This window comes from Chamaea fasciata, unplaced genomic scaffold, assembly GCF_029207755.1.
Source record: "Chamaea fasciata isolate MVZ Bird 193981 ecotype frontalis unplaced genomic scaffold, bChaFas1.0.hap1 SCAF_35, whole genome shotgun sequence".
Lineage (NCBI taxonomy): Eukaryota > Metazoa > Chordata > Aves > Passeriformes > Sylviidae > Chamaea > Chamaea fasciata.
Window position 1 is genome coordinate 499,879 of NW_027094120.1, and position 8,362 is coordinate 508,240.

General features: G+C 44.1%; 1 long non-coding RNA gene across 1 annotated transcript; it reads right to left on the reverse strand.

Moving 5' to 3' along the window:
- Window positions 1-109: 109 nt before the first annotated feature.
- Window positions 110-5,161, reverse strand: LOC136303509 (uncharacterized). The gene is made up of 6 exons (XR_010724235.1): window positions 5,057-5,161; window positions 3,367-3,638; window positions 3,005-3,102; window positions 2,436-2,604; window positions 936-1,079; window positions 110-169 (listed from the first exon to the last, which is right to left on the reverse strand). It is a non-coding gene; the product is annotated as an uncharacterized lncRNA (long non-coding RNA).
- Window positions 5,162-8,362: the final 3,201 nt, after the last annotated feature.

Here is an 8,362-nt window from a genome sequence, read left to right on the forward strand (position 1 = left end):
ACACAGGAGGAAAAGGATGGTTTCATTCCCCATCACTGTTGTCAGGTACATGAGCAGAAGGACCTGAGATAAAAACATCCGCCGTCTTGGATCATGCTCTGGGAAACCCTCTAGGATGAACTCAGTAACTGCTGTTGCATTTTCTGGTGCAGAATTCCGGTTCTTCGTGCTGGGGCAGGAACATAGCAAAAACAAGGGCGATAATTTCACAGTCTGGACAAACATTTCTATGCTTCCTTCTCTGCTTCTTTCTTTTCCTGCAGTCTTGCCATACAGCACAGTGATTGCACTTCAAACACTTTGTTGCCCAGTACTTCCTAGGGGAGTAGTTTCTTGGTCAGTAGTGTCCTGGGGAGTAGTTTCTTGGAGATTAGTTTCTTGCCCAGTATTATCTTGCCCAGTAGCTTCTTGGGTAGTAGTCCCTCCCTCCCTCCCTCCCTCCCTCCCTCCCTCCCTCCCTCCCTCCCTCCCTCCCTCCCTCCCTCCCTCCCTCCCTCCCAGGGATGCCCAGGCTGCCATTGCCTGAACATTTGTCACAACATTCAGGACCAATTTGGATGTGTTTCATGGGTTCTTGCTAAGACTAATGGAATGTGTCCTGAGCACATGTATTCATATCCCCAAATGTTTTTTCCTTTCCTAGAAATTGCCTTTGTAACCTTCAACATCTGCCCCAAAAACCTACTGGAGTGAAAATCATAGGCTTTTCCTTGACACCTCTATATACCTGTCACATTATATGTGCGTGGTGTTGCCTTAACCCCAGCGGTGGCTATAACGATGGTTGCAAAGGCCACAATTCTCCAAACTATACCTGTTTGATTTTCCATAACAACTACAAATCTTTCTATTCTTCAAAAGTTATTGACCTATTCTAACATTTTACACACACCATTCACTTTCCTGAATAAGCTTCAGTTTTAGTTCATTATCACCTGGTGTGGCTCTCCAGATCACTTCAGGAGCCTTCTTCACTCGAGTGTGATGAATGCAGGCATTTTGCTCTCTGATCTTGATTGCAGTAAAGGTGGTGAGGAGCACCTGGAATGGTCCTTCCCACTGGGGTTCCAGAGTCTTTTCTGCAAAAGACATAACATATACATAATCCCCTGGCTGTATGTTCTGTACTGGCCCATCTAGTTCTCTCCTTTGAGCCCCAGCCACATGTTTCTCAGTTTCTCTGTTTAGGACCACCCGTGTAGGGTTTCTTCCCCTACTTGGGTAGGTGTTGTTCCTTCTTGGACCCCATATGATCTTCTATACAATATTTCAAAAGAACTTCATTTTTCTTCTGTCCTTGGCTTCGTCTGAATTCGTAATAATGCTACTGGAAGAGCTTTAGGCCAAGGTAACTTTGCTTCTTGTCCTGTCTTACAATTTGCTGCTTAATCAGATGGTTCATTTTTTCCACCTGGCCACTTGACTGAGGATGATATGGGATATGAAGTTCCCAGTCTATGCCTAGGTGCCGGCTAATTTGCTGCTCAAGTTTTGAAATAAAATGTGGGCCCGTGTCTGAAGACATTGTGCCTGGGACTCCAAAACACGGTATTATTTCCTGTAACAATGCTTTGGTTACTTCTTGTGCTTTGGCAGTTCTGGTAGGGAAAGCTTCTGGCCACCCTGAAGAGGTTTCTGTAAATGCCAATATCGATACCCTCCCCATCCTGGGTAGTTCTGAAAAATCAATTTGTCATTGCTGCTCAGGCCCATAACCTTTCCCAGTCTGTCCAAGCTTTGGTTTAGGAATAGTTTTGGGATTAGTTTGGAGGCAAAGGCTACATTGGCGAGTCACTGGAATTACTGTTGTTTGCAAAATTCTGGCTATGATTCTGTCCTTCAAATAGTTATACAGAGTGTCTATTCCCCAGTGTGTTTTCTCATGTTCCTCTTTCACCAATGACCATGGCATGTAAGAGGGAATCACAAGTCTTCCTTTCCCTTCATCTGTGATTGCCCGCCCTTCTTGGTTATAACTTCCATTTTCTTTCTCAGTTAGCATCTTGTTCTTTTTTGCTATACCTTGGCTTACCTTCAGTAGAAATATGTCCATCTGGAATTAAGGCTGCCTCAACTGTCTCAATAATCACCTCACCTTTAGCTGCTTCTTTTGCCTTTCTGTCCACCTGCTCATTTCCTTGATGTGCATGATGGCTACTTTTTCAGGTAGCAGGACTGCCGCCAATAGTTTTATTATCTCCTGGGAATGTTTAATACTTTTCCCTGGTGAGTTCAACAGTCCTCTTTCTTTCCAGATGGCTCCATGAGCATGAGCCATCCCAAATGCATACTTTGAGTCTGTATAAATAATAATTTTCTTTCCTTTTGCCTGTCCTAAAGCCCAGGTTAGGGCAATTATTTCAGCGTTCTGTGCAGAGGTGTTGGTTGGTAATGGTCCAGACGCTATTACTTCTCTGCTCGTGGTAACTGCATACCCAGCATGTCTTTTTCCACTGATCACACAGCTGCTTCCATCAGTAAATCAAGTCTCAGGGTCCTCGAGAGGGGTGTCCTCCAGATCTGGGCGACTGGAGTAGGTGGCTTTGATGGTCTCCAGGCAATCATGGATCACTGGTTCTCCCGTATCCCCACTGACAAAGGAAGCTGGGTTCACAAGATTAGTTACCACAATTTCTACATGATCTTGCTCTACCACTATGGCTTGGTATTTCTGGAACCTCTGTGTGGAAAGACAATGTCTGCCTTTTACCTGCAGGACTGCAGACACTGTGTGGGACACTAGTATCTTCTAGATCTGCTAGCATCTTCTAGCATGACTGTGGGACACAGTCATCTTCTGGCCTAGGGTGAACTTGTGTGCTTCCTGAATGTTCATCACCACTGCAGCAGTGGCTCTGAGGCACCCTGGCCATCCCTTGGCTGCTGCATCCAGCTGCCTGGAAAAGTAGGTGACTGCCCTGTGATACAGGCCCAGGTCTTGTGCCAGTATTCCCAAAGCAATCCCCTGCTTTTTGTGAGGAAACAAAAAGAATGGTTTACTCACATCTGGAAGTCCCAGGGCTGGAGCTGACATGCGGGCCTTCTTTAGGTGGTTGAAGGCTCGTGTTGCTTCTTTTGTCCATTGGAGGTCTCTGGTTCCTTCTATAACCAAGGTATATAGGGGATTGTAAATCCACAATTGTAAATCCACAGTCTACACCAGCCTGTCAGGCCCAAAAAGGTTCTCAGTTCCTTTACTGTCTGGGGTTTTGGGGTCTGGCATGTTGCTTCCTTGCCATCCTGCCCTAAGATCCTTTGTCCAGCACTGACTTCGTAGCCCAGGTAGAAAACTCTTTGCCTCACTATCTGAGCTTTCTTCTGGGATACTCGATACCCTTGTAGACCCAAAAAGTTTAGGAGGCTTACTGTCCGATCCACGCATGTCTCTTCAGTTCAAGTAGCTATCCGGAGGTCATCTACATACTGCAACAGCTGTCCTTCTCCTGATGGGCCTTCCCAGGATTCCAAGTATTTTTCAAGCTGTTCTTCAAATATCATGGAAGAGTGTTTGAATCCTTGGGTTAAAACTGTCCATGTGAGCTGGGTTTTGCGCCCATTCTTGGGTCTTTCCCATTCAAATGCAGAAATTGTCTGGCTGGCTTCATGGAGAGGAAGGCAAAAGAAAGCATCTTTCAAATCTAAAATGGTAAACCAAATTAGTTCAGGTGTTAAATGGGTTAACAATGTGTAGGGGTTGGCAATCAGTGGGTACAAATTTTCAATTAGCCTATTAACAGCCTGCAAATCCTGTATACTACTCAGTCTGACCCATCAGGCTTTTTAACAGGCCAAATAGGAGTATTAAAATCAGACTGACACTCTCTTAATAGCCCTATCTGCAAAAAGTTTTCAATTACTGGGCTAATCCCTTCCCTGTCTTCCTTTTTTAAAGGGATACTGTTTAACTCTAACTGGTTGTTTTCCTTCTTTAAGTTCAATTTGCACTTGAGGTGCATTCTTTGCCCTCAATGGTATGTTAGAAGCCCATACCCCAGGAAATACCTGATCCATTCCTTTTCTGCTAGTCTCTTCTTCACTTTTAGTTTTGGTCCCATTGGCTATTGACACTAAGCTTAACCATTCCACATATTGTCAATCCTTAACCTCCAAAATAATCTCTCCATTTTTGAATATTATCTTTGCTTCTAGTTGCTCCAATAAATCTCTACTCAAAAGTGCTGATGGGGCATTGGGCATGTATAAAAACTTACGAATTCCCCATTGTTTCCCAAGTTTATATTTCAGTGGTCTACATAAATGCACTTTCAGGTTGGCCAATTGCCTCCTTCACCATACCATAATCATCTGTTATAGGTATTAAAGCTTTATTTAACAGTGAGTACGTTGTCCCTGTGTCCCCCCAAAATTTCATTTCCTTTCCTTTGTTCCCTATCTTGATTACAACCAGAGGCTCCCCTAGGGAAAAATCCTCTGGTCCTCCTCAGTCTTCTTTGATGTGAGCAACCACCCCCTCCCCTTTTCAGTCTCCTTTAACCATCGCCTTTTCTTTGTTCTGGGCACTGGTTCTTCCAGCTTCCAAATTTCTTACAGAATGCACACTGGTCTTTCCCTAGTCGGGGTGGTCCTTGCTTTGGTGGTCCTTGTCCACATCTCCCTTTTTCTTCTTCCCTTACTACTGCTGTTAATTTTCTTATCTCTTGTTTGTATCCTTCCTCTCAATTGCTAAAAACTCTCCAATCCTCATCTAGCAAAGAAGAAGCCGAAGGCGAGGCAGAACTGATGATAGTAGATTTTCCAGGACTGGATCCTTTTGGCCACAGTGAAACTTTTCCAGCCAGCAACAGCCATTCTCTCTCTCTCCCCGAACTCCGGAAAAAGAAGAGCCCGCAGCTGCCTCAAGCTCTGTCTTTTACCTGCATTATCTCCCCCTTCCACCTTTGTCCACCTCTTTGTTTCAGTTAAGTACTCTCAAGTATCCAACACTTGGTCTCCTTGGTAACTTGTGGGAAAAAATTCTTTAGAGAAAGAAGGAACAAACCTAACCCCCAACAATTATTCTTTGCATTGTTTATCCAGCTAATTTGAACACTGTTACCCTTTCCAAAAGCTGAATCACTGCTTCCTTCTGGTCTTCTGTTGCATTATCCAAATGTTCCAGCCAAACTGAAAGTTCCCTTCCATGTGTACTCAAACACTCCACTGTCACGTAAAACCTGTCCAGGAAACAAAGGGGGAGGTGTGTAAATAAACCTCAAAACACCTCAAATACAAAACTCCAGGAGATGCAGATCTTTTTGTACAGTAACTTCATGATTCCTTCTTTTGGGAAAGAAAAGAGGAAGAGCAGGTCGATGAAAAGAAGTACCTGCCACTCTCCTCACCCCCTCAACTCAAGAGGCCTTTTCTTTCCACTCACTAGTGGGACTTGTCAACTGCACAGTGGACACTAAAAACCTTACCTCTATAATTTCTGGAAAGCAGGTTATACTGCTTTCAGAGGGTTGTACATCTTCATGTCATCACAGGCAGAAAAAAGTGCGCCTTAACAATAGCCTGTAGGACAGTTTAGAAAACTACTGATCTAACAAAGAAAATCATCGCTAAATTAAACCTGAATCAGGTGTCGACCACACAATCATGCAGTAAAGGTATCTGCTGCTTCAAGAAAAAATTTTACCATCCTGGCATTTCAGACCAGTGGGATATAGTGAATATCCCGATATTTCAATTCAAATATGTACCTTGATGATTAATTGTTTGCTGGAAGTTTTCAGATGAGAGTGGGTACTTGTAACAAACATTTTCATCAGTAAATAGAAGACTGATTTTTCACCAGATAGCTTCTCTGTTTCAGAGATGTCCTACAAGAAAAATGTATTAGAATTCCTCTGCTACAGCAACACTGTACAGGACTATGTTGCACTGACAATGATATGTAAGGTAAGCATGTTACTTTACAGACCTGCCCAAAAGTCCCAAGGCCAGAAACCAGTGGGATCATTTACACTACTTTGCAGTCAATGAGCCAGCATCGTTGCATTCATTTGCAAAATGTTTTCCTGAAAAGTGGAAGAAGACCATAGTAACAGAAACCCCCAACTATTGAAAGGGCCCAAGACAAAGCAACTTCCCTCATCAATCATATTTCATTCCCTAATCATTCCATGTCTATCCCTGCTACCTCCTCAAAGCCAGGTCCACTCCTTTCTCCTGACATGACAAGCCAAGTCTTGACAGAGTACTTATTTGACAAACCTGCAGTAAAAAAAAGCTGGGGCCCTAATGGTTTCCACCAATTATGGAGAGCATTAAAAAATGTTGGAATCCTCCTTGGGAAGGGGTGGGACGGCTCCCATCAGTAGCTCATTTCCCTGGTCTGTAGCTCAGGCTTTCCAGACAAGTGGAATCCAGCACACTCTTTCTTGTGAGGGAACATCTCCAGAGACACAAAGAGCTACAGCAACCTTCTCCTCCGTTCATCAGGGAGGCAAAAAATGTATTTCCTGTAAAAAACCTTCCAGCTCAGAAGGGAGTTTTCACTACTGCTAAGACTGTAATTCCTGCTGCTTTACAAAAGGGTCACCCCTAAAATGGCTGGACTAATTTAAAACTAGGCGATGCCAGAGGAAAACATTTGAGGACAACAGAGCAAGCAAACATAACTTTGCACCAGCCTCTTACCTGTCCTCTGAACCAGGCAAACTTGTTGGCAGGAAGTTCCAAAGCCACTTTCAGGATATGGTGCTGCAGAAGAGGAGGGACCTCCTCCCGCAGGCCCTTTCCAGTGACGATACCTGAGGTGTGAACGCAAGAAACAAACTTCACTTCGGTTCCTCTGCCTGAGACTTCAGAACATTCCTGTTTTAGGGTTTAGAACACAACTGTGAGACAAGCCGACAATTCACAGATCTTCATGTCATGGGATCCCCAGACACACTGCAGCGAAGGCTGGCCAACCCAAGGTGGGAATCCAGCCCTCGGAGGGAGATTTCATCAGCTAACCCCAGCACAAAGCACTGGTCGTGCATGGAAATATAAAATCTCTTCTATCAGTCTCAGCAACCTTGAAAAGCTGTGACCTACAGGCAGGACAAAGGATGGACAAACTGGAGAGCAAAATACAGAATTTAACTTAACAAATGCTTATACCACGACAATACTTGCTCCAGACAATGGAACTTCACACTCATGTCTCTCCCTGCATCCCTGCTATCACCAGCTCATGAATAACCTCACTTATTCTTGTGACAGCTCAGGGAGCTGTCGCAGTGCAATCAGAACCTGAGCTGCCCCCATCTGACCTGACATCAGCAGCACAAAGCACTGGTGTCTGAGCCTCTCGGAGCCTGTGTAGGATCTTTGTGGCCCTCATTCGAGAAACAACATCACATTTTAAAAAGTCACCACCAAGGCAATCCAACAGTAAGACCAAACAACAAAAACTTAATAAATAATAAAAACATAACAGAGAAACTAAAATGGGCTACTTTTAGAAAACAGTTCCTTTATCTCCACAGAAAAGCAAACCTTCCTTTCTGCTGTGGACTTTGTAAACAGCCAGAGAAAACACTGAAGGAATTACAAACCCCCATCACATACCTTTTAGCAGCTTGCTAAAATCAAAGTTGCTCTGTGCTACCAAGTGGGGCACAACCTTCTGATGAAGACATGACCTGAAGCAAGTGCAGCTTTCAGAAGCAGCATCTCAGCATCATCTGAACCTAAACAAAATATTTCCATAACTGGCTTCTCCTTCCTTCACAGCAAGAGTGGAGTGTGGCACCTCCATTACCCAGCACAGAAACACTGAGCATTACAAACTTTATTTCCAGCAGACTTGCCTAGGAAATGACCTGCCATCTTCCCAACAGGAATGAGAAAAACACCCACGGAATCCCCAGTTTCCTTCCCCACACATTCCTGTATGAACACTTTCAAAACTAAATCCACTTATTCGGTGCTTAGATCGAGAGCTGCCGTTTCTAATTTGACTCACAAGTGCTCACACATGTAAAACACCACCTGAACATCTGAATACTCACTGTAAGAACCCCACCAGTCCCACTGCTGTTCAGTGCAGGGCTGAACAACAGGAAAAAGCGAAGGAAAGGATATGGTCATGCTGCTGATTTCTGGGCGCGCTACTTTCAGCTAATGTCAGGTAGGTTTGGCTGGGGAAGTGCACAAGACAGTACACTACAGTTTGTGGCAAATTTATTATTTCACTTAAAAATTTCTCTCTTTCCCTTTCCCCTTTCAAAATAAGGCTTCTCAGCGTAAGCTTTTGGCAAGAGGCAGACAACAAATACCTGTCCGAGAGAAACAGCAATAGCACTTAATGCAACTGTTCACTTCCTAGGAAAAGCCATCTCAGGTTTCAGTTGTAACATGAGGAGGCATA